At 40.1% G+C, this 26633-nt stretch overlaps 1 long non-coding RNA gene across 1 annotated transcript; it reads left to right on the top strand.

The window, feature by feature from the left end:
• The first annotated feature begins 552 nt into the window (after positions 1–552).
• On the top strand, positions 553–3721 carry LOC112449118 (uncharacterized). The gene is made up of 3 exons (XR_003037610.2): positions 553–825; positions 3226–3345; positions 3494–3721. It is a non-coding gene; the product is annotated as an uncharacterized lncRNA (long non-coding RNA).
• The last annotated feature ends 22912 nt before the right edge of the window (positions 3722–26633 follow it).

The following is a 26633-nucleotide window of genomic DNA, read 5'->3' as shown; positions in this document are numbered from 1 at the left end:
CAATTCTGAAACATTCGGTTGAGATAGAAAGCAAGTGATTTCCTAAGAGTCCAATGACTCTCCCTCTCTCTCTCTCTCTCTCTCTCTCTCTATATATATATATATATACACACACACATATATATAACAAAGAAAAATGGTGGGATAAAAAGTACAAACTGAGGAGTCAGATGAACAGAAGAAAAAAACGTCTTATTGAGAAAAGCAAAACCTGAGAGAATAGAAGACTAGGAAGGAAAGGCATGAAGATTGAATGAGGATGTTAAAAAAAATGTGCTTTGGGTACTTCCCTGGGGGTCTAGTGGTTAAGAATCCACCTTGCCATGCAGGGAACATGGGTTCGATCCCTGGTCAGTGGATTAAGCTTCCACATGCCACAGAGAAACTGAGCCCTTGGGCCACAATTACTGAGTTTGTGTACTCCAGAGCCTTCGGGCTACAACTGGAGATTCTGTGCACCACAGTGAAAGATCCTGCATGATGTAACAAAGATCCTACATGATGTAACAAAGATCCTACATGATGTAACAAAGATCCTGCGTGCCACAACTAAGACCCAATACAGTCAAATAAAAATACATATTTTAAAAAATGAATTTTGAAAATAAGCCATAGAAGATAATGTTGGAAGTCCTAGAGATAATTTTTTCTGCTACCATAACCTTTGAAATGGTAACTAAATTACATGTGATATTTAAAAATCAATCAGTGGTATCAATCAGACTGCAGGATTGAATGGAAGAGAAAACTCTGGAGGGGAAGTAGAATAGAGCCTTGAGACACAATGAATGAAACAAATGCTCCTCTGTCCATGGAATTTTCCAGGTGAGAAGAGTGGATTACCATTTCTTACAACGGGATTTTCCCAACCCAGGGATGGAGCCTGTGTCTCTTGTAATTGGCAGGCTGATTCTCTACCACTACCACAACCAGGGAAGCCCATTAATGAAACAAATGACCAAACACAATAAATAGTCAAGTTGCTACTTAGAGGAGTGTTGAGGGTTGAAGTTACATTAACAAATGTAACTTGTTCTTTACCAACTTTGCTGTCTAGAGAGTCTGACCTTCTGAAATCCTAAACTTCCTCTGTCCTGCCATCTTGGTTAGTTGTCAAATAGGATCCCCGCTGTCTGTCTTCCCCACAGAGTTTTGGGCAAGCCTGTTCTCATGATTTCTCCCCTTCACTAGCCTGTATCTCATGCTGTTGTTTTGCTTTGAAATGGTAACTAAATTACACGTGATATTTAAAAATCAATCAGTGGTATCAACCAGACTGCAGGATTGAATGGAACAGAAAAGTCTGGAGAGGAAGTAGAATAGAACCTTGTTCAGTTCAGTTCAGTTCAGTTCAGTTGCTCAGGTGTGCCCGACTCTTTGCGACCCCATGAATCAGCACGCCAGGCCTCCCTGTCCATCACCATCTCCCAGAGTTCACTCAAACTCATGTCCATCCAGTCGGTGATGCCATCCAGCCATCTCATCCTCTGTTGTCCCCTTCTCCTCCTGCCCCCAATCCCTCCCAGCATCAAGGTCTTTTCCAATGAGTCAACTCTTCGCAGGAAGTGGCCAAAGTACTGGAATTTCAGCTTTAGCATCGTTCCTTCCAAAGAACACCCAGGGTTGATCTCCTTTAGAATGGACTGGTTGGATCTCCTTGCAGTCCAAAGGACTCTCAAGAGTCTTCTCCAACACCACAGTTCAGAAGCATCAATTCTTCCTTCAGTGCTCAGTTTTCTTCACAGTCCAACTCTCACATCCATACATGACCACAGGAAAAACCATAGCCTTGACTAGACGAACCTTTGTTGGCAAAGTAATGTCTCTGCTTTTGAATATGCTATCTAGGTTGGTCATAACTTTCCTTCCAAGGAGTAAGCGTCTTTTAATTTCCTGGCTGCAATCACCATCTGCAGTGATTTTGGAGTCCAGGAAAATAAAGTCTGTCACTGTTTCCACTGTTTCCCCATCTATTTCCCATGGAGTGATGGGACTAGATGCCATAATCTTAGTTTTCTGAATGTTGAGCTTTAAGCCAACTTTTTCACTCTCCTCTTTCACTTTCATCAAGAGGCTTTTGAGTTCCTCTTCACTTTCTGCCATAAGGGTGGTGTCATCTGCATATCTGAGGTGATTGATATTTCTCCCGGCAATCTTGATTCTAGCTTGTGCTTCTTCCAGCCCAATGTTTCTCATGATGTACTCTGCATATAAGTTAAATAAGCAGCGTGACAATATACAGCCTTGACACACTCCTTTTCCTATTTGGAACCACTCTGTTGTTCCATGTCCAGTTCTCACTGTTGCTTCCTGATCTGCATATAGGTTTCTCAAGAGGCACATCAGGTGGTCTGGTATTCCCATCTCTTTCAGAATTTTCCACAGTTTATTGTGATCCACACAGTCTACAGACATAATGAATGAAACAAATGCTCCTCTGTCCATGGAATTTTCCAGGCGAGAAGAGTGGGTTACCATTTCTTACAGCAGGGGATTTTCCCAACCCAGGGATGGAGCCTGTGTTTCTTGCATGAGTAAAGAGACATAAGGATGTCACGTTATCCTAGTGAAATATTCTTCAACTCTTGCCAAGGCAGGATTCTACTGAACTTGATTGAACTTTTATCAAATAACAAATTAACTCCTTTTTGGGGGAGGGAGGAAATAAGAGGTATCGATGAGAATGATGAAATGCTCCTGAAGTCCTCAGAAGAGGTGCTTTGCACTCAGTTATTCACATTAAGACTTTTGCACTTTCCAGGCTCATTCTTTGCAGTTTGATGTCCAATGATGCACCTTTTAGAGTAGAGTATTTCATAAAAATATACAACTTGTTTGAACATTACTGACATATTGGCATATTCTTTTTCAAAAATAGAAATGTGCTGTTGGTGAGAATGAATCACCTTATAAAATGAGTCACCAAATAGCAGGTTAATAGAGCCATTTAGAGAAGAGCAGAAGTAGCTTTAAATATGTATAATCCCTCCACACACCCTCACCTCACAATTATGACACACACACATCCACATTTTTGGGTATATAAATAGTCAGGTAGATTTCTTCTAAACACAGAAAAGATAAACTTTCTAGGTAAGTGATGACTTTAATTGGTTGACATTTAAGAGGCTTATATTAGGTAAGGAAGCATTTTGTCGGGTGGCTGATTGAGCCATTTAACTTGGCTGCTTAGAAAATTAATTTTGCTCTCTTTTTTTCTAACAGAAATAACTGTTTCCTACCTGAGACTCTTTCCCTCCCACCTCTTCTCTGTAATTCCTAGACTGAAGTGAAATTAATTACTGGGCAGATCATGAATCATTATCTACAGACAGTAGGAAACAGGTAAATCATGAAATTATGAAACTCTAAGAGTCATCCATTAACTCCAGTAAGTGGATGGCAAGCCCTTCTCAAATGATTATTTATTAAAATATTTATGGAGCATAGATCTTTATTCTACCTGTTTTAAGTTTTTTTTTTTTTTTTCCAGGCTGTATACAGTGGAGGAGAAAGGAGAGGGAGAAAATGAACAGCTAAATTGAGATCATAAGGGAGGGCTGGTGTGCTGCAGTCTTTGCGTCGCAAAGAGTCAGACGTGAGCTGGAGACTGAACAACAACAAAAGAAAAATATAACTATTTCCACTTTTCACACTTGAAACATTCTATCCTCAAGTGAAGTAACTATTTTACTTTATTAAAACCAAAATGAAGCGAAAAGTTGGTGCATTAATATTCTAGATCTATATTCTGGATAGACTGGCATGTCAAATTTTTCCAAGATTAGGGCTGTCCTCTTTACCAGTGAAATAATACAAAGTAAGATATATCATTTTGTATTTCAGAGAAAATTATATTATAAACAACTCAGGGTCATTTAGATTGAATATATTTGTCTTTAAATAAACATGCTTCTGCCTCACATTCGAGATGAAATCACACACTTGTGGGTTAGTTTGCCTTATTCAGGGGATGTCCCTACCTAAAACATAGTCCTTTCAAGTCTGACTTGCTAATTGGAATGTTTATTTTCAGAGTCATTTGGTTTTTTAGTTAAAACTGCAGGAAGCCCTTATTTAAATCCAAATATGTGACCCCAAAGAACTGATTCATCAATCCACTGTATTTTCATAAAGAACACTACACCAAACAACAAGCACGTCACACAATTGCCAGGGGAAGGAATTTTGTCAGGCAGGTGGGCGGGTAACGTGCAATTTCATTCATTCCTCAGCACAACTCTGAGACTGGCTGGGACCTGGGACCTGGGACCTGGGACCCTTTGCTGCAGTGCTTACACCTGGACAAATGTCTTCTGGAACAATAAAATACAAAGAAACTATAAGGGACTAAAAAGAACTGCATGCACGTGCAGTCGGGATAAATTATGGACTACAAGGTACAGAGACACCATAACCCCAGCTGCCACTAAGAACGAGGGGCAAAAGCAGGGTCCTGCGCATGTTCCCTGCATGCAAAACCATCACGGGTATGATCCAACCATCTGAGCCACCTCTCAGCCCAAGCCCTGGACCCGCCCCAACCCTCACCCCATAAAAAGGACCAGCTCACCCTCCATGGCTGGGTGAGCAAGCCAGAGAGCAAAGGAAAGCCTTTTTTTTTAACCTATTCTTGCTCCCCACTGCTGCAGTAAGGGCCCCAGTGAAGCTTTGCCTGAATTTCTTGTCTGGCCTCTGATCAATTTCTGTTGATTAAGGAGGCCAAGAACCTTGGTCAGTAACAACTCCTTGAGCTATCCTATTCCCATTTTAAGAATGAAGGACATGTGGGATTAAATAATTTGCCTCAAATCACACAGTCAGTAAATCTGTTTTTGTTTTCTTTTCCCTTTCAGATCTCCATGTGATGAATGCAATTTTTTTAAAAGATATGAACACAGTGAAAAGGAAAGCTTTTTCTCTTAAAATATTATTACCATTCTAGCACAGTACCCTATGGAGAAAACTCCCGCAGGTGGGAATGTCACACGGGAGCCGCACTCTCGTCATGGCTGCCGAGGAACCTGCTCCTCCTAACATTTTCTCATTTTAGAAGGTGAGGGGGTGGAGGCAAAGAGTGAAAGGTGACTGGGAGGTAAGAGTCACACAAGTTTATCTGAGAACAGCAAAGCGTCCGTGGGAGGTTAAGAGAGAACCCAAGTTCACCAGTGAACTTATGTTGACTGAAGAATAAATCTAGAAGGCAGGGGCCCAACTCCATGGAAGCCTTGTTTTCCTGGCAAAAGAGTATTTACAGAAACAAATGGAGTTTACAGAGAAAGTCTTAGCAATAACAATTTTCATGTCCAAGTCTGTGGCAATTTTTTGATAATCTGTGTTAAAAAGAAATTTGAGTTTCTCAAAAGAGAAGGCTGAGGGGATGACTTAATTACTGTCTTCAGTGTATGAGGGATTGTTACAGTATTTGGAAGATGACAACCAGCTGTTCTCTCTCTCCAAAGAGAAAAACAAGAGAAAATGAATTTGCAAAGTGGCACAGACTTAGACTGGAGACAAGAGAGAACATGATTATTCTATAGTTTCTTCACCACTGGGGCTATTTTATTATCCAGCGGGGTAATGAATGTCTGTGGGGGGTGGGGATGCTGTGGACCTTTCTAAACTGAGGTTTGGGGTAAATATCTCATCCACTCCTCTCCATCTGGGCTAAAGGTCTACAGTGCCAAGGAAACAGTTACCAAGAACACATTTGAGATGGTTTTGGCATTGTATGAGTTTTACAGTCCCTTTCAGATCCTCTTTAATACATAGAAGTTTATTTTTTTTTAACTTCTTACTTTATGTTGGAGTATAGCCAATTAACGGGCTTCCTTGGTGACTTAGACAGTAAAGAATTCATCTGCAATGCAGGAAACCTGGGTTCAGTCCCTGGGTTGGGAAGATCCCCTAGAGAAGGGAATGGCTACTCACTCCAGTATTCTTGCCTGGAGAACGCCATGCACAGAAGAGCCTGGATGGTTGCAGTCGTGGGGTCACAAAGAGGAGGACACAACTTAGCAAATAACACTTTCCTGGGCGATTAACAATGTTGTGATCATTTCAGGTGGACAGCAAAGGGGCTCAGCCATACATGTACCTGGACCCATTCTCCCTCAAGCTCCCCTCCCATCCAGGCTGCCGCATAACATTGAGAAGAGTTCCCTGTGCTCTGCAGCAGGTCCTTGCTGGCTGTCTGTTTAAGACAGAGCAGTGTGCACATGTCCGTCCCAAACTCTCTAACTTTCCCTTCCCCTCATCCTTTCCCCTGGGCAACCATAAGTTCATTCTCTAAGTCTGTGAGTCTGTTTCGTAAATAAGTCTTAGAAGTTTATTTTTAAAACATGCTGCTGTTGCTGCTTAGTCACTAAACTGTGTCTGACCGTTTTGTGACCCCAAGCACTGTAGCCTGCCAGGCTCCTCTGTTCATGAGATTTCCAAGGCAAAAAAACTGGAATGAGTTGCCATTTCCTTCTCCAGGGGATCTTCCTGACCCAAGGATTGAACCCACATATCCCGCATTGCAGGTGGATCCTTTACCATCTGAACCACCACAGAAGCCCATTAAATAATAATAATTCCAGGTAAAATTCAGTTTTTCTAAACATGATTATTACATTGATAACAGACTTTAATGTATACCCCTCTCTTTACTAAGACTCAATTTTGAACATCTGTGGTTATAGAAAATTACCTTAAGAATTTTCAATCACTAGTAAACTTCCAATATGTCTATCCTTCCTCTTGATAATCAATGATATGGGGTTGATACATAGATAAAGAAAGTTCTTATAATAATAAATATAATTTTTATTTTATTAATGATTTTTTTTTTTTTGGATAAGATCTCTTTGCAGATTGCAACTCACAGCTGTAACTCTTCCAACCTAGAGAGGAAGAGATTTTGGAAGGTGTTTGTTGATTTTGTAGGCGTGTGTGTTTTTAAGCTCTAAGAAACCACAAAGTGATGCAAAATCACCTAGGTGACTCCGTAATAGGAAAAGAGTAACTTTGGCACTCTAGTCAAAGTAATCAAAATCGATTTTTTTCAAGAAGGTGAGAATTTGAAACTGTGTTGAAATAAGACAGAACATTTTGTTATCTTAAACTCACATTTCTCCTTGCATTTTTAAAATGTTTTCCCTTTTCTCTGGTTTAATAAAGGTTACATAGCATTTAAGTACATATTTAATAATTGGAATTTAACAAATATATGTATATCCATTTAAAAAATAGTATAATCACAAGTAAGCTCTTTCCTGATCATTTTTGGTCAAAAGACAAATTTCCAATAGTGACTTAAGTTTTTGAAACCATAAATAATGGTAAAGATTTAATCCTTACCTAATGAGTTTTGTGGCTTAGCAGCTTTATTTGCATGCACTTAAAAGAAAAGTGTGATAGTTCACCACCATTGATCTATTCCTATATTTCTATGTATGTGGAATAGAGGGGCAATACTTTTTAATAAATGCATAATTATCTATTTTTTCTTAAGAAAACCTTCATTTCACTTGATACTCTAAAATGGCCCTCTGAGCACTTTGTAATGTCAATATGAGTTGTTTACCTGTTTGCTAATAGCAATTAGATTTCTTGTTAATGGCCAGCTTGTAATTGAATGCTGCTAGCTAGTCATTAAAACCCAAGAGATCAGAGGAAACAATTTCTCAGGCTTGTGGCACCTTGCACTGGAGGTTTTAAAAACAGCTCTCTCTCTCACGCGCGCGCTCTCTCTCTCTCTCTCTCTCTCTCTATATCTTTTAACATTTGCTTCTAGAGTAGAAGGGTACTCAGCATTTCTGTTTTGTTCACTTTACATATTACATTAAAACCAGCTCTTTCCTTGATGAATTTATTTTAAGACATGTGCCAGAGATAGCAGTCCCATCCTATTTACAGAAACAAGAAGACACCCACAAAGTTTTAAGTTTCACTCTCCATACCTCTGCTGGAGTGCTCTGAAGTCTGTCGTAAAGTGGGAACCCAATAAGTGGAGAGACTTGACATTGCCAATATTCCCTACCACCTTTTCTTAGCAAACTTGACTTTTTTTAATGCTCTAATGTGGCATTTTCAATTTTTTCTTTTCTCCTCTGTTTCTAACCGTTTCCTCCGCCTCGCAACATACTCAAAGAGGAAGCTGAGGCAATAGAAGGAGAGAAACCTCATCTTTCCATCTCTGAGTCCAGTGGTAGAAAAGAAGGTAGATTGAGGAAAAGAAGACATTCCTTCCCTAAAGAACACTGGGTGACCCCCAAGCATGGACCCCTCATCCGTTTGCAGAGTTGTCACGGCTCTGCTGATTCCATCCCTTTGGTCAATGTAGAGAGTATTCAATACTTCTGTCTGAGCAACTGGGACATCTCGAGAGCTCGTTTTACGAACTGTGCCCTGGCTCCCAAACACCTAAATTTAAATTGCCATTACACAAAATCCACATTTGGGGTATACACGAGAACACTTACCATTATATTTCAAAAATATCCCTAAATACATACATGCATGCTTGCTAAGTCACTTCAGTCATGTCCGACTCTTTGCAACCCGATGGATTGTGGCCCACTAGGCTCCTCTGTCCATGAAATTCTCCAGGCAAGAATTCTGGAGTGGGTCACCACGCCCTCCTCCAAGGGATCTTCCTGACCCAGGGATCAAACCTGAGTCTCTGACATCTCCTGCATTGGCAGGCGGGTTTTTTTTTTTTTTTTTTTTACCACGTGTGCCACCAGGGAAACCCCAGATATGCACACATGTGCGTATTAATCCCTCAGTCATGTCCGACTCTTGTCACACCATGGACTGTAGCCCGCCAGGCTCCTCTGTCCTTGGGATTCTCCAGGCAGGAATACTGGAGTGGGTATTCCCCTCTCCAAAATACACACATAGGTACAATCAAATGCAAACATGTGGACATATTCTATATGGACATCCTTCATAGAGATTTAGAATATCTAAGGGCTTTGGGTTATGTTTCCAGAACCTGATAAGAAAATTTCTCATTCTGATCCAGTCAATAAAGCACCAAGTTTTTCCAAGGCTTCTCAAGGGCTGATTGCCAGGCAGAATACATTTTTAAAACTTTTTTGCCCTTTAACTTTATTAAATGCCTGACATTTACCAACATTAGCTGATGGCAGAAGATGAGTCTTGCTTCATGTGCTGTACCCTGCAACATGATGCAAGACATAAAAAGAAATCTGGACGGAAATGTTGCCATTAGTTTGGAAGTTGCTGTTTAATCTGAGTTATTTTGGGGCAGAAAATGACTCACAGAAGCTAAGTGTTCATACAGATTGTGATATTGTAGGAGGCTGGCATGGCTCTTCATTAATCTTATTTCAATTAGAACTCTTCACAGCCTGCAATTAGAATGTTGCTGCTGTGATGAATCCATACTGTACATGTATCAGCGACAGTTTTCTAATGAAGAAAAACAAGACTCGCATTTTAAAGACAAATTTCCATTTCGGGTAATTCAATAAAGGCTTACGCTTTGTCTACTCTCTATACACCTTTGGAATTGTCCCTCAAAGCTAGTAGAAACTTTTTGATTAATTCTAATCATGTCAAGTATAATTCTTGCACATCTTCCAGCATGTGCGTTCACTGTGATGGAACCACCCCATAATAATTTGATACTAGTCTGCAGTTTAGACTAGGGACCTTTTTCTTAAAGGGCCAGACAGTAAATGTTGAGGCTTGTGGGTCACAGGGCTTGTGTTCCAGCTACCACTCACTTCTGCTTCTCACAAGCAGCCATAGGCAACTGGATATATTTATGTTTCAATAAATCTTAATTTATTAATTTGTAAAAATAGGTAGCTGTCCTCTGAGACCTAGCTTTTTGACCTCCTGTTACCCTTTATCTATTTTTCTGGTGCCTGGGGATCTCAGAAAAATATCATTTTCAAAAGTCCTACTGAAATTGTATAGGTTCTTTAGTCAAATGTATCCTTGTAACTTTCTGAAAAATATTTTCAGTGCTACTGTTTTCTGTTTTCTGAGTTAACTGTGGAGAACTACATTCTGCATGAATTTTATCTCAATACATGTATTCTTTTACCTCTGCTCCCCAGTGACGCAAGGAGCCAAATTGGCCAAATTGTCCTCCTCATTTTCCTTCTATAATTTCCACCACTACAGAAAGACTTTTCTGAGGCATTAAAAATGTCAAGAGGTAACAGCATGAACGTTACTTCCTTCAAGCATTCAAATGACTGGCAAATATTTAACTGAGCCAGGCACCTTGGTAGACATCATAAAAGAAAATGCTCCGTGTTGGAATTCTTGAAAGAAACAGAGAAATAGACTCTCAAAGGAAGCGTGGGCCAGAGATCATGGATTCCAGGCTCTCCTTTCAGACTTGCAGCCATTTCAAGGAGGCTAGATGTGCAGTTATTAAATAGGAAACATACAAAACTGTTGTATATAAGTATTGTGTATTGATGTACAGGTACTAAGGACTGTAGAAATTCTGAAAACATGGAGATACCAAATTGAGAAGGGCAGAAGCCCAGCTCTATCATTAATGAGGTTCAGAAAAATCCCATCAGATTCCAATGAGGCCACCCTTAAAATTCTGACTTCCCGTTACTGAGAAGATCCCTTTACATTATTTTATGCTTTCCATATGCTTTTATTGAATTATAGGTGCTGTACTAGGCGCTGTCGGTCATCAGTGGTGTTGATGGATCCCAAACTCAAAGAGGTTATGGATAAGGAGGAAAGTGCGTGTGTTTTCAGCCGGGTCCAGCTCTGCAACCCCGTAGACTGTAGCCCACCAGGCTGCTCTGTCCATGAAAGTTTCCAGGCAAGACTACTGGGGTGAGTTGCCAGGTTGTACTGCAAAGGATCTTCCCGGATCAGGGACCAAACCCGTATCTTTTGCCTTGGCGGGAGGATTCTTTACCATTGAGCCACCTGGGAAGCCCAAGGAGGAAAGGAAGTGTGAATAAATAAGGCAAGGCAGAAGGTGGATGCAGTAAGAAAGGAACAAAATGTCATTGAGACTCAGAGGATGAGGGCATAATGATATTGATTTGTCCTTTTGAAATGTCTGCAGGGTTTGACTGTAGTGTGATACATCCACTGTAATTCCTTCTTGCCTCCCTCCCTCCTTCCTTCCTTCCACAGTTCACACAAAGAACTTCTCCCTGATCATTAATCATCTTTGCCACACCAGTCATGGCACTAAGTGCTAGAGTAAAAGGGGATGTTGATAGCATCTCATGGGGCAGGCTTGTATCTGAGGCAAGAAGGGCAAAAAAAGAGCAAGCTTAATTCAGTCTACAGAGCTCAAGAAAGATTGCTATTATCACTTCAGGCTCACTGATAGTGCAGAGAGAGGACATTAAGAGATGGATCTTCTGGAAAAGACAAGAATAGCAGCTGCAAGTTAATTCTATCCTCACCCAAATTTAATAGCATGAATATTTTCCAACATGAGGTAGTAAAATAAACAGTGGACTACGATTTGTAAAGCTTTATGGACATCTAAAGTTTATGGCAGCTCTGATAAACTTAAGTAGAGGGTATAGGGAGTGTTGGAGAACATTAACTTCAGAAAGACATAGATCCAGAGACATAGCCTGATTTTACCACTTACTGTGTCACCTCAGGCAGGTTATCAAACATCTTCATTTGTAAAGGAGTAACTACTAATAACTCTGTCATTTAGGCTGTTTTTATGTACAGATAACTACCCAATGGCTTCAAGACGGCATGGTGGCTTCAGTGATTCTAGGCATTGTATCCAGGTATGACAATGTCAAGAGGAAGAAGGATGGTGATTTCATATGGCTTGCTCTATTTCCCTGGTGGCTCATTTCAGGTAACGAATTTGCCTGAAATGCAGAGACCAGGGTTCTATCCCTGGGTTGGGAAGATCCCTTGGAGAAGGGAATGGCTATACATTCCAGTACTCTTGCCTGGCAAATTCCATGGACAGAGGAGCCTGGTGGGCTACACTGGTGGCAAAGAGCTGGACGTGACTGACCAATTACCATTTTCACTCTCATGGTAAAAGCACTTTTCCAAAGGTTTCTCTGTAGATTTCCCTTTGTATTCATTCAGAAGTGATCACTCACCCATTCTTGAAACAATACTTGTCAAAGAGAATCAGATAAACCTTGGCCCACCCAGTGGAAATGAAAGAAGTCAGATTCCCTGAACAGCACTTGGTACGTAGAAGGCACTTAATAAATGCTCACTAAGACCATGGTTAATTTTATCACTTCAATTATTGTAAATTCAAGTATCTTAACTGCAAAACATTCTGTAAATTTTCTTCTAGCAGGAATATTATATGCCAATTTTTCTTCATATTTTTTTACATGTGTTCTTTTTCTTAAACTCAGTTTTATTGAGGTATAATTTAAATACAGTAAATCTGTTCAGATCTTAAGTACAGTGTTTGATGTGTTTAGACAAATTAACACATTCTTACAACTATCACCCCAGTAGAACCTTTCTGTCACCCTAAAGAGATCCCTTATGTCTTGTTCCAGCCCACCCTTGAACCTCACAAATGAAATTATTCATAATGTTGCATGCTGTGTCTGGCTTTTTTCACTCAATATAATGGTTTGAGTTTTATCTATGTTGTTGCTTATGAAATGGGAATCTGAGTTTTTGTTCGCGGAGCTCAAGAATGGAACCCAAGAACAGGCACACACTCATGGGTTTATTACAGAGGAGGAAAGTACAAAGTTTTCAGAATAAACACTGTGAGGGGGTAAAGAGTGCCAAAAAGGCAGAGATTACAGTGAAGGGGGAAACAGATGGAACAGGCTCCATCTTGAAAGCAGGAATCCATCTTAGGCCAGACTGTGAATGTTGGGTTACACGCATGGTCACCCTCTCAGTGGACTCTGAACTCTGCACCCAGTGTCTCTGGAAATGGCATACCAACAGAAAACCAGACCTGCCATCCACCCCCCACCATGGAATGGAAGAGCCTCAGGACTCATACCTAGACTATCTGTCGCCTAAAAGAATACACTAATTATCTCTGCAGCAGAATAGAGTTGCAAATTCTATTATGCTTATCAGGGTATGACCACAGGCCTATTAATTGTCCATGGTTTAACTACCTAGGCTTAAGGCGCAGGAACCTCGGGTTAACTTTGATCGTGTCACTCTCTTACTTTGTCCAGACTAGTTTCAAGGAATTTGGAGACCTGGGTTTGAGTACGTACACTTAGGGTGTATAAGGTTTTTGCAAAAACTGGTCGGGGTCCTTGGCTAAGAGGCCCGCTGGTGTAATAAACTGCACTCCACTACCTGCATTTTCCTTTTGAGTGAGTTTGTTTCAGGGAACTACAACAACAGCAGTTTTATATCTTTGCCAGTATTCATCTATACGTTTTTTGGTTGGCTCCGACCTTTAAATCATGTTATTTCTATCCAATCAATTCAAAAGTCAAAATGCTTAACTTAACCTATTTATGGCTTCTCCTGATCCTCAGATTAAGTCATCACCCTTTTTCATGCCCTCTGGCCATTTTACAATGGACCAGATATATGGGGTTAAGATTAATGATCACCAGTTGGTTTTCCCTCAGGCGTATTGGAACAGAAGTGAATTACTGCCCTTCCCTGGATCTGACTTCCCTGGTAGCTCAGATGGTAAAGCGTCTGCCTATGATGCAGGAGACCCCGGTTCGATTCCTGCGTCGGGAAAATCCCCTGGAGAAGGAAATAGCAACCCACTCCAGTACTGTCGCCTGGAAAATCCCATGGATGGAGGAGCCTGGTGGGCTACAGTCCATGGGGTTGCAAAGAGTCGGACACGACTGAGTGACTTCCCCTTCCCGTTCCTGGATCTGAGTTCTAATAATTTATTAGAACAAGAAACTCCAGATCTCACATGCTAACAAAGTAATGCTCAAAATTCTCCAAGCCAGGCTTCAACAGTATATGAACTGTGAACTTCCAGATGTTCAAGCTAGATTTTAAAAACACAGAGGAACCAGAGATCAAATTGCCAACATCTGTTGGATCATAGAAAAAGGCAAGAGAGTTCCAGAAAAACATCTACTTCTGCTTTATTGACTACGCCAAAGCATTTGACTGTGTGGATCACGACAAACTGTGGAAAATTCTTCAAGAAATGGGAATACCAGACCACGTGACCTGCCTCCCGAGAAATCTGTATGCAGGTCAGGAAGCAACAGTTAGAACTGGACATGGAACAACAGACTGGTTCCAAATCAAGAAAGGAGTACATCAAGGCTGTATATTATCACTCTGCTTATTAAATGCAGAGTACATCATGAGAAATGCTGGATAGGATGAAGCACAAGCTGGAATCAAGATTGCCGGGAGAAATGTCAATAACCTCAGATATGCAGATGACACCACCTTATGGCAGAAAGCAAAGAAGAACTAAAAAGCCTCTTGTTGAAAGTGAAAGAGGAGAGTGAAAAAAGTTGGCTTAAAACTCAACATTTAGAAAACTAAAATCATGGCATCCACTCCAATCACTTCATAGCAAATAGAATGGGAAACAGTGGAAACAGTGACAGACTTTATTTTGGGGGGCTCCAAAATCACTGCGGATGGTGACTACAGCCATGAAAGTAAAAGACGCTTGCTTCTTGGAAGAAAAGTTATGACCAACCTAGACAGCATATTAAAAAGCTGAGACATTATTTTGCCAACAAAGATCCGCCTAGTCAAAGCTATCGTTTTTCCAGTAGTCATGTATAGATGTGTGAACCGGATCATAAAGAAAGCTGAGCACTGAAGAATTGATGCTTTTGAACTGTGGTGTTGGAGAAGACTCTTGAGAGTCCCTTGGACTGCATGGTGATCCAACCAGTCCATCCTAAAGGAGATCAGTCCTGGGTGTTCATTGGAAGGAATGATGCTAAAGCTGAAACACCCTACTTTGGCCACATGATGCGAAGAGTTGGCTCATTGGAAAAGACCCTGATGCTGGGAGGGATTGGGGGCAGGAGGAGAAGGGGACAACAGAGGATGGGATGGCTGGATGGCATCACCGACTCAATGGACATGAGTTTGAGTAAACTCTGGGAGTTGGTGATGGACAGGGCGGCCTGGCGTGCTGTGATTCATGGGGTCGCAAAAAGTCAGACACGACTGAGTGACTGAACTGAACTGAACTGAACTAAACTGGGACAAAGATATAGTTTTAGGTTAATGGAGTGAGATGTTTACTGAAGACAAGACCAAGGTCTCAGAATTCTACACTGACTGCCTAGCAATTTCTGCCTCACTTATATTAATAACTACCTTTTATTATTGAGTAATATTCCATTATATAGATATGTTACTGCTTGTTTATTTATTTATGAGTTAATGGACATTTAGGCTGTTTCTGTTTTTGTCTACTGTGAATAAAATGGTTCTATATATTAGTGTTCATCCACTATTATAGAAATATTCTTTTGTTTCTCATGTATTTTCACCTAAAAGTAAGTTATGGGCTCATAAGTGAGGCTTTGTATGAAACTGTCAAACTATTTTCCAAAGTGACTGCATCGTTTTAACAGATGAGTAAGACTGAAAATCACACATCATCACCAAACCTTGGTATTATCAGTCTTTTTGTCATTCCGGTGGGTGTGAAGTGAAATTTCATTGTGGCTTTAATTTTCATTTCTCTGATGACTAATTATGCCCATCAACATTTGCTTGTTGGAGATACATTTATTATCTTTTATGAAGTATCTTTTCAAGTCTTTGCCCATTTATTTACATATTTATTATCATTGATTTGATGGAGTCCTTTATGTATTCTGGGTATAAGTGTTTTCTCAAATATCCATATTTATACCCTGACTGTAACTACTTTTTTCATTTTCATAGCAGTGGCTTTTGATGGAATTTTTAATTTGAAGAATCCTAATTTATAATTGCCTTCTGTTTAGTCAGGATTTGTTGTCTATACAAGGAAGCTATGCTAATCTTCTGTTTTCTATAATTTCATTATTTTAGCTTTTTATGTTTTGGGGTCTAAGTAATTCTTATAAAACAACTTTCAACTTATTTCTTGGTTATTAATATATTCATATTTTATATTTCTTGAGACAATTTAAAAAATCAATGACTTTTCATAAAACATCCTTTGAGGATTCTATGCATTAACTTACACTTATAAACAAAAATATAATTTGTATTAATAAATAAGTGTAATTATATACATGCATTTTTCAAGCATCATTTTTTTCTTGCCTATTTCCCTTTTCCTAGAGCAATGTTCCTACCTAAATATGCCCTTATATTAATAACCTAATAGCTATCTGTCTAGCTATTTATCTGTCTATCCATCTATCTCTTCATCTACCTACCTACCTATCATCTAATCTATCTATTTACCTGTTATCTAAGCTTGTAAATGTTATCTAAGCTTGATGGAAGAACCTCCACTTAGTCTTTTCTTCTTAATTTGTACATGTTATTCTACTTTTTTCTAGGTTTCAGTACTGTAGGGGAGCAATCTGACATCATTCTGATATTCCTTTGTCATTTCTTTAGTTTAAAATTTTTTTGCTTTTATTTTCTCTGAACATAATTTGTCTTTTCATCTCTAGTGATTTGAAAGGCATGCGCTCTCTTTTTGTTCTACTTATTATTACCTTTAAAATGAAAAACACTTCTGAATTGTGTTTCTCTAATCATAACTGGTAAAATTATTTTATCTTTTTAATTAAACATTTTTTATTGGAATATAGTTGATTTAAAATACTGTGTTAGTTTCATATAGTGAATCTATATGTGTGTGTGTGTGTGTGTATATATATATAGTTATTCACTCTTTTTTTGGATTTCTTCCTATTTAGGTCACCACGGAGCACTGAGTAGAGTTCTCTGTGCCACACAGTAGGTTTTTAGTTAGCTATTTTATACATAGTAGTGTATATATGTCAGTCCCAATCTCCCATTTCACTTTCCCATTTACCCCTTTGATAACCATAGTTTTGTTCTCTACATCTGTGTCTCTATTTCTGCTTCACAAGTACATTTATCTGTACCATTTTCTGGATTCCACATATATTTGTTAATAACAATATTTGTTTTTCTCTTTATATACCCACTGTAAGGTGAATTCTTATGCTTTCCCCCTTTCCCTTTATATTTATGGTCTGTCACTTAATTTTTTTGCGGGTAGTTGGTTTAGTTTTTCCTATTTTTATGGCTTTTTATTTTTTTGGATTTGTTTTGGCTTTCTATTATTTAAACTTTAAAAGTTTTGCTGAGATAGACCTAGAAATGGGTATCCTATCTTAAAATTTAAGAAAAGTCCTCTTAAATTTGCAAATTCAATTCATTTTTACTGGCACATTTTTTGGGTATTATTTTATGTTCATTTCTTCATACTTTTCTTTTGAAATTTGTTTCAAATTTGCACTAAATCTCCTGGATTGGTCCTCTAAGCCTTGTATCATTTCTCATATCATTTTTTTTTTGTTATTTTAAAAAAAATTATATATTTTTAATTGAAGGATAATTGCTTTACAGTATTGCAAGAAGCGGTGGCTGCGCGGGCACAGGATGGCCTAGAGGAGCTACTCCACGTTCAAGGTTAGGAGGGGTGGCAGTGAGGAGATACCCCTCGTCCAAGGTAAGGAGCAGTGGCTGTGCTTTGCTGGAGCAGCCATGAAGAGATACCCCACGTCCAAGGTAAGAGAAACCCAAGTAAGACGGTGGGTGTTGCAAGAGGGAATCAGGGGGCAGACATACTGAAACCATAATCACAGAAAACTAGTCAATCTAATCACACTAGAACCACAGCCTTGTCTAACTCAATGAAAATAAGCCATGCCTTGCTGGGCCATCCAAGATGGGCGGGTCATGGTGGAGAGATCTGACAGAATGTGGTCCATTGGAGAAGGGAATGGCAAACCACTTCAGTATTCTTGCCTTGAGAACCCCATGAACAGTATGAAAAGGCAAAGAGATAGGACACTGAAAGAGGAACTCCCTAGGTCAGTAGGTGCCCAATATGCTACTGGAGATCAGTGGAGAAATATCTCCAGAAAGAATGAAGGGATGGAGCCAAAGCAAAAAGAATACCCAGTTGTGGATGTGACTGGTGACAGAAGCAAGGTCCGATGCTGTAAAGAGTAATATTGCATAGGAAGCTGGAATGTCAGGTCCATGAATCAAGGCAAACTGGAAGTGGTCAAACGAGATGGCAAGAGTGAATGTCGACATTCTAGGAATCAGCTAACTAAAATGGACTGGAATGGTTCAATTTAACTCAGATGACCATTATATCTACTACTGCAGGCAGGAATCCCTCAGAAGAAATTGAGTAGCCATCATGGTCAACAAAAGAGTCCGAAATGCAGTACTTGGATGCAATCTCAAAAACGACAGAATGATCTCTCTTTGTTTCCAAGGCAAACCATTCAATATCACAGTAATCCAAGTCTATGCCCCAACCAGTAACACTGAAGAAACTGAAGTTAAACGGTTCTATGAAGACCTACAAGACCTTTTAGAACTAACACCCAAAAAAGATGTCCTTTTCATTATAGGGGACTGGAATGCAAAAGTAGGAAGTCAAGAAACACCTGGAGTACCAGGCAAATTTGTCCTTGGAATACAGAATGAAGCAGGGCAAAGGCTAATAGAGTTTTGCCAAGAGAATGCACTGGTCATAGCAAACACCCTCTTCCAACAACACAAGAGAAGACTCTATACATGGACATCACCAGATGGTCAACACCGAAATCAGATTGATTATATTCTTTGCAGCCAAAGATGGAGAAGCTCTATACAGTCAGCAAAAACAAGACTGGGAGCTGATTGTGGCTCAGATCATGGGCTCTTTATTGCCAAATTCAGACTTAAATTGAAGAAAGTAGGGAAAACCACTAGACCATTCAGGTATGACCTAAATCAAATCCCTTATGATTATACAGTGGAAGTGAGAAATAGATTTAAGGGCCTAGATCTGATAGATAGAGTGCCTGATGAATTATGGATGGAGCTTCATGACATTGTACAGGAGAAAGGGATCAAGACCATCCCCATGGAAAAGAAATGCAAAAAAGCAAAATGGCTGTCTGGGGAGGACTTACAAATAGCTGTGAAAAGAAGAGAAGCGGAAAGCAAAGGAGTAAAGGGAAGATATAAGCATCTGAATGCGGAGTTCCAAAGAATAGCAAGGAGAGATAAGAAAGCCTTCCTCAGCGATCAATGCAAAGAAATAGAGGCAAACAACAGAATGGGAAAGACTAGAGATCTCTTCAAGAAAATTAGAGATACCAAGGGAACATTTCATGCACAGGTGGGCTGGATAAAGGACAGAAATGGTAGGGACCTAACAGAAGCAGAAGATATTAAGAAGAGGTGGCAAGAATACACAGAATAACTGTAAAAAAATCTTCATCACCAAGATAATCATGATGGTGTGATCACTCACCTAGAGCCAGACATCCTGGAATGTGAAGTCAAGTGGGCCTTAGAAAGCATCACTATGAACAAAGCTAGTGGAGGTGATGGAATTCCAGTTGAGCTATTTCAAATCCTGAAAGATGATGCTGTGAAAGTGCTGCACTCAATATGCCAGCAAATTTGGAAAACTCAGCAGTGGCTACAGGACTGGAAAAGGTCAGTTTTCATTCCAATCCCAAAGAAAGGCAATGCCAAAGAATGCTCAAACTACCACACAATTGCACTCATCTCACACAATGGCACCCCACTCCAGTACTCTTGCCTGGAAAATCCCATGGATGGAGGAGCCTGGTAGGCTGCAGTCCATGGGGTCGCTAAGAGTCGGACATGACTGAGCGACTTCACTTTCACTTTTCACTTTCATGCATTGGAGAAGGAAATGGCAACCCACTCCAGTGTTCTTGCCTGGAGAATCCCAGGGACAGGGGAGCCTGGTGGGCTGCCGTCTCTGGGGTCGCACAGAGTCGGACACCACTGAAGCGACTTAGCAGTAGCAGCAGCACACATTAGTAAAGTAATGCTGAAAATTCTCCAAGCCAGGGTTCAGCAATACATGAACCGTGAACTTCCAGATGTTCAAGCTGGTTTTAGAAAAGGCAGAGGAACCAGATATCAAATTGCCAACATTCACTGGATCATGGAAAAAGCAAGAGAGTTCCAGAAAAACATCTATTTCTGCTTTATTGACTATGCCAAAATCTTTGACTGTGTGGATCACAATAAATTGGAAAATTCTTCAAGAGATGGGATTATCAGAGCACCTGACCTGCCTCTTGAGAAACCTGTATGCAGGTCAGGAAGCAATAGTTAGAACTGGACATGGAACAACAGACTGGTTCCCATAGGAAAAGGACTACGTCAAGGCTGTATATTGTCACCCTGCTTATTTAACTTATATGCAGAGTACATCATGAGAAACTCTGGGCTGGAAGAAGCACAAGCTGGACTCAAGATTGCCGGGAGAAATATCAATAACCTCAGATATGCAGATGACACCACTCTTATGGCAGAAAGTGAAGAGAAATTGAAAAGCCTCTTGATGAAAGTGAAAGAGGAGAGTGAAATAGTTGGCTTAAAGCACAACATTAAGAAACCTAAGATCATAGCATCTGGTCCCATCACTTCATGGGAAATAGATGGGGAAACAGTGGAAACAGTGTCAGACTTTTTTGGGGGCTCCAAAATCACTGCAGATGGTGATTGCAGCCACGAAATTAAAAGACGCTTACTCCTTGGAAGAAAAGTTATGACCAACCTAGATAGCATATTGAAAAGCAGAGACATTACTTTGCCAACAAAGGTCCGTGTAGTCAAGACTATTTTTTTTCCAGTGGTCATGTATGGATGTGAGAGTTGGATTGTGTGAAGAAAGCTGAGCGCCAAAGAATTGATGCTTTTGAACTGTGGTGTTGGAGAAGACTCTTGAGAGGCCTTTGGACTGCAAGGAGTTCCAACCAGTCCATTCTAAAGGACTGGTTTTTGTCCTGGGTTTTGTTTGGAAGGAATGATGCTAAAGCTGAAACTCCAGTACTTTGGCCACCTCATGTGAAGAGTTGACTCATTGGAAAAGACTCTGATGCTCGGAGGGGTTGGGGGCAGGAGAAGAAGGGGACGACAGAGGATGAGATGGCTGGATGGCATCACTGACTCGATGGACGTGAGTTTGAATGTACTCCGGGAGTTGGTGATGGACAGAGAGGCCTGATGTGCTGCAGTTCATGGGGTTTCAGAGTCGGACACAAGTGACCGACTGAACTGAGTGATTGCATTGGTTTCTACCAAACTTCAACATGAATCACTCATAGATTTACCTATGCCCTCCCTCCCCTTCCTACCTCCCTCCCCTCCCTTCCCATCCCTACACGTCCCTCCCCATCCCACCATCTAAGATGTTACTGAACCCTGGCTTGAGTTCACTGAGTCGTATGCCAAATTCCCATGGGCTATCTATTTTACATTTGGTGGTGTATATTTCCATGTTACTGTCTCCACAGTTCTCACCCTCCTTCCTGCCCCCACCCCCAGCCATGCCCATAAGTCTGTTCTCTTTGTCTGTCTTTATTGCTGCTCTGCAAATAGGGTCATCAGTACCATCTTTCTAGATTCCATATGTATGTGTTAGTATATGATATTTGCTTTTCTCTTTCTGACTTACTTCACTCTGTATAATAGGCTCTAGATTCATGTACCTCATTAGAACTGACTCAAATGTGTTTCTTTTAATGACCAAGTAATATTTCATTATATATATGTACCACAACTTTATCCATTCAACTGTCGATGGACATCTAGGTTGCTTCCATGTCCTAGCTATTGTAAATAGAACTGAAATGAACACTGCGGTACATATTTCTTTTTTAATTTTGATTTCCTCAAGGTATGTGGCTAGTAGTGGGATTGCTGGGTCATATGGTAGTTTTATTCTTAGTTTTCTTTAAAGGAATCTCCATACCATTATCTTGATATATGGCTGTGTCAATTTACTCACACATCATTTTTACTGCTATGAACTTTCCGTTCTTTTAATGTATCTTTTTTTTTTTTGAACCTGATTTTGTTCTCTGATTCTTATGTGTGTGTGTGTGTGTGTGTGCACATGCATGTTTGTCCATGTTTCAAAGGGTGGATATATGGATTTTTTTGGTCTGGACAACCTCAGCTTATTCTGCTGTTTATGGAAGCTCTGGCGGGGTGGCTCCCACGCCTGTGACTATGCGTACTACATTCCAGGTTCCACAGATCCCATCAATGCTTCTTGGTTGATGACTCAGTGTGTATTAGCCTAATAAGCTAGTTAAATCCTTTTCTTTTGACTTTTAAATACTCTTCTATTCTAATTATTCTCAAGCCACAATACTTCAATTGCAATAGAAAGAAATCTAACTATGAGAGAAAATTCTCAAAAGCCTTTCCATATTATTCATGTTTCCTTCTTTGGTGGTCAGCACATCAGCTGCAGTGTTGAAATGTTCTATATGAAGATTAAAACACTGAAGTTCATTTTCCTCTAAGGGCTGTAGTGTTACTGGGTTTTATGATCACAACATGCCATGTGAAGTAGGATATGTTTCTTCTCTGTTTTTAACCAGAGGAACAAGATATTCTTAAGAGGTTAGATGACTAACCTGAGTCATACATCAATTAAACAAGGGGTTCCATTTAGCACTCAGGTCTCCTGACAGTCTCTGCTTGGGGTTCAGGCTGCATTTTAATGTAGCTCTTAAATATGTATGACATAATTCTTAGCTTGCCATGCTGCCTGTCTTGTCCAGAGTCCCCATTCATCTCAATCTCTTGAATGCCTTATGTCCTAACTTTCCTTCTCTAAGCTTCAGTATTAAAAATAAGTTAAAAGTGCATGATATATATCGGACAGAATACACAATCAGATTTCAAAATGTATCTGAACTAAGAGACTCAATTGAGGGTCGCTGAAGCATTTAGCAATTTCAGTCTTTAAGATACTGGATTACTGGCTTATGGTTTGCTTTGAATATTTCCTCCCACTCATTGTTCTGTGAATACTTTCTCATTATTTACTGTGACTAAAATCATCAAGGGAATAATTGACATATTTTTGGAATTTTAATTGGTAAATGATATACCCACACATTATAAAGCTATTTTCTATTGTGAAGCAATAAAGGTAGTGCTAATTGCCACTCACAAATGTACTCCAAAACACATTTCTAACCTTACAGAAAATCTCTATTCCCTTCCCTTTGGATATGATGTACATATAGCCTAAATTTCTGTAACCAACATTTCTTTCTATGTTATCAGCTGTTAGTAGTGTATTTAAGAAATGGGGTATTGAGCAAAAGATTTCACAAGTTGCAAACAAGAAGCCCATAAGACATCTACCTTATACATCATGAGGATATGTACCTCACTGAACCATAGGCTCTGACTGTAGATTGTAGTGATTGTTTGAATTTCAGAGATAAAAAGACATTAATTGAAAACAAGTTGACACCTCATGAATTGAGAATCTTAGATTCTATTATCGGCAGAGTGGATAATCAGAACATGGTGGGTATTTATCACGTAATGCTACGCAACGTTTAGAAGCGATGAACTGGCAGTACATGAAACACCAAGCTTAGTTTTAAAATGCAGATTTGAGGAAGACGAGTAAGAACTAGAACATACCCATAGAGTCTGGGGAAATTAAAAGCATTCATACACACTTTGACAGGATGCAAGGGAAATTTATACAGTCAAGGTCATGTATTGGTCATATGGGACTGAGTTCTTGGACAGAGGAAGGGAAATGGCGTGGGGGATCAAGAATAAAACAGAGCCTGAAACTAATATAATATTATATGGTAATTATAACTCAAAAACAACAATTAAGGGCTTTATATGGACCAAAGATGATATTGTGTCAATAGCTAAAGATCATGATTCACTCAGCTCTACCAGTACACTAAAATTATATGCACAGTGTTGCTCTTCTAGGAGGACAACTGAACTGAGAGTCAGCAAACTTGATTCTAGCACATGCTCTGCCATATTTGCTATTCTACTGCCTAAAGAACAAACTTAACAAAACCACATCAAGTTTTGGACCTAAATTACTTCTCTTTAAGTGCAGATGTTCGCCATTATGCTCTGTAAGATTTCCTCTGGCTTTGATATAAATATAGTCTTTTGTTCGTACATGCAGTGAGGGTTAGGCACATATGTATGATTACTAGAAATGATATATTTAATTTTAATGAAAAATTTGCTGGATAGGAACTTCCCAGGTGGTCCAGTGGCTAAGACTCCATGCCCCCGATGCCGGGCCTGGGTTCAATCCCTTGTCAGGGAACTAGATCCCACATTGCACAACTAACAGTTTGCATGCTAAAAGATCCCACGGGCTGCAATGAACATCGAAGATCCTGCATGCTTCAATTAAGACCCAGCACAGCTAAAAAAATAAGAAACAAACCTTAATTTAAAAAAAAATGCTGGATACAAGTCTTTTTCTCTTTTAGTGATGAAAAGATATTGAATATGAGAAAAAGTGCTTTCCTAGCTTGTGCACAGGAGCAATGCTGCTGATGTACGTTCTGGGTCCCTGGGCTTTGGTGGTGATCTTGTGGAAGCAAAAGAAACTGTGTTGTTGAAGTAAGGTACAGACAGGCCCAAAGATCTCCCCACTCTAAGCATTAGGGTGGAGTCAAAGACTGGAATATATCTTCAGAAATTGTTCACCATCCAGGTAGGCTGTCAGAACAGATTTGCCTCCTGGCTGATGGCTGGCTACTCTCTGCTTTGTCACTCACACCTGGTATCAGACCCTGGTTTCTGCTTGGTTTTTTGATCTGTTGCTGTTGACTCTGTGTAGCTCTGATGCTTTGCTGATATATTAGTGGTAGTTGATTGCAGCTGTCTACTCCCTAAGGGCTTCCCAGGTGGTGTAAGGGTAAAGAATCCACCTGCCACTGTAGAAGACAGGAGAAGTAGGTTCAATCCCTGGGTGGGGAAGATCCCCTGGAGGAGGACATGGCAACCTACTCCAGGATGCTTGCCTGGGAAATCCCATGGACAGAGGAGCCTGGAGTGCTGCAGTCCAAGGGTTTGCAAAAGAGTCGGACACGACTGTGCAAGCATGCACACACTCCCTAAAGGAAAGTCTAGATCCTAATCTAGTCCCTATAATCCTTTGTTACCCCCATAATAATCCTCTGTTGCTGCAATTCTGCTTCATTTCCATTTGCATTCTGGTTCTTGTTGGGTTAAGGGATTCATAATAGGCCCTTGATAAGAATGCTGAAAGAATCCCTGGAGTAGGAAGTGGCAGCCCACTCCAGTGTTATTGTCTGCAGAATCCCATGGGCAGAGGAGCCTGGTGGGCTACAGTCCATGGGGCCACAAAGAGCTGGACATGACTGAGCGACTGAGCACACACACAAGAATGATGAAACTGTCCCTTCTGAGTCCAAATCTTAGATTGGCTAACTTACACCAACAATTCACATTTGTCACATTCCTATAGCACAGTATCCTCCCCTTGGCAGAAGAAAAACATGTCAGATAAAGAGCTGTTGCCACGTCTAAATAAGCTTTTCTTAGACAAGATTTTCTCATGTGCATATTTTCTTAAAATTTTAAAGGGGTTTAAATGCTTATTTTGTGACAACTTTGAATAAAATCTTGGGGAGTTTCTCTTTCCTTTATGACAGCTTCTCCATGAAAATCTCCATCATCAAAGAGTGGGGGAGGAGACTTCTGATTTCAGTGACATAAAAGATGGATTTAACTCAAGCCCACTCTTAGTAGAAATACAAATCTAAATGCATATTAGCACAATCTTTCAACAATTTAAATATGTAAATGCTGAGGTTAAAAAGAAGAAAAGGAAAGTCCAAATGCTTGCACCAGAGATGAAAGCCAGAGCAGTAAGCAAATTAGCCAATGTCCCAGCAAACTGGGACCTAGCACTCTTGATTATAGGAACCTAGCCCCAGGGGCTGGATCTCTGAGATTCATTCAAGGATAGGAGGAAGGACCCGGGCTTCTGTAAGATGGGGAACTTGAGTAAAGACTCTTGCACCTGCTCAGTAGATTCAGTGTATCCTTCCTGACATTCTGGAGGTGGGGTGAAATCTCCTATGAGCAGTCCAAGCCACAGGTTGTGACATGTTTGAATTTTGTGATCAAATTTATATCTGGGCATGATGTGAAAATTCTCGAGGCAGGGAACTGATTATAAATGTTAATCTCATACTGGTAAAACCTATGGAACTTGGTATCAAAGCAAATACATCACCACTCTGCAGGGACTTTTCTCCAACTCAGACTCCACAGAGTCCCCAGAGTTATGGCAATCCCTGGTAAAAATGACACCTCCCACCGTAGACGGCCAGATGGTATCTTCTAAGAATTTGGGTAAAAAAGGTTTCAAAGATACTATAGAATACATATGCTTAAAATGCCTTAGGGATCAAGATAGTTTATAAACCAAACTAAAAATAAAATAGAATACAGTGAGATTTAAAAGGAGGAAAGGACTAAAGAGTGAAGGGAGATTCTGAGCTATCATATTAAAATATTTTGTTCTTTCTCAAGTTTCGTCATGTCCTGTCCTGTCCTGTGCTTAGTCTTGCCCAACTCTTTGAGACTCTCTGGACTGTAGCCCACCAGGCTCTTCTGCTCATGGGGATTCTCCAGGCAAGAATACTGGAGTGGCTTGCCATTCCCTTCTCTAAGAG

The sequence above is a fragment of the Bos taurus genome, chromosome 12 (assembly GCF_002263795.3).
Source record: "Bos taurus isolate L1 Dominette 01449 registration number 42190680 breed Hereford chromosome 12, ARS-UCD2.0, whole genome shotgun sequence".
Taxonomy (NCBI): Eukaryota; Metazoa; Chordata; class Mammalia; order Artiodactyla; family Bovidae; genus Bos; species Bos taurus.
This window is presented reverse-complemented; position numbering and strand designations above follow the sequence as displayed.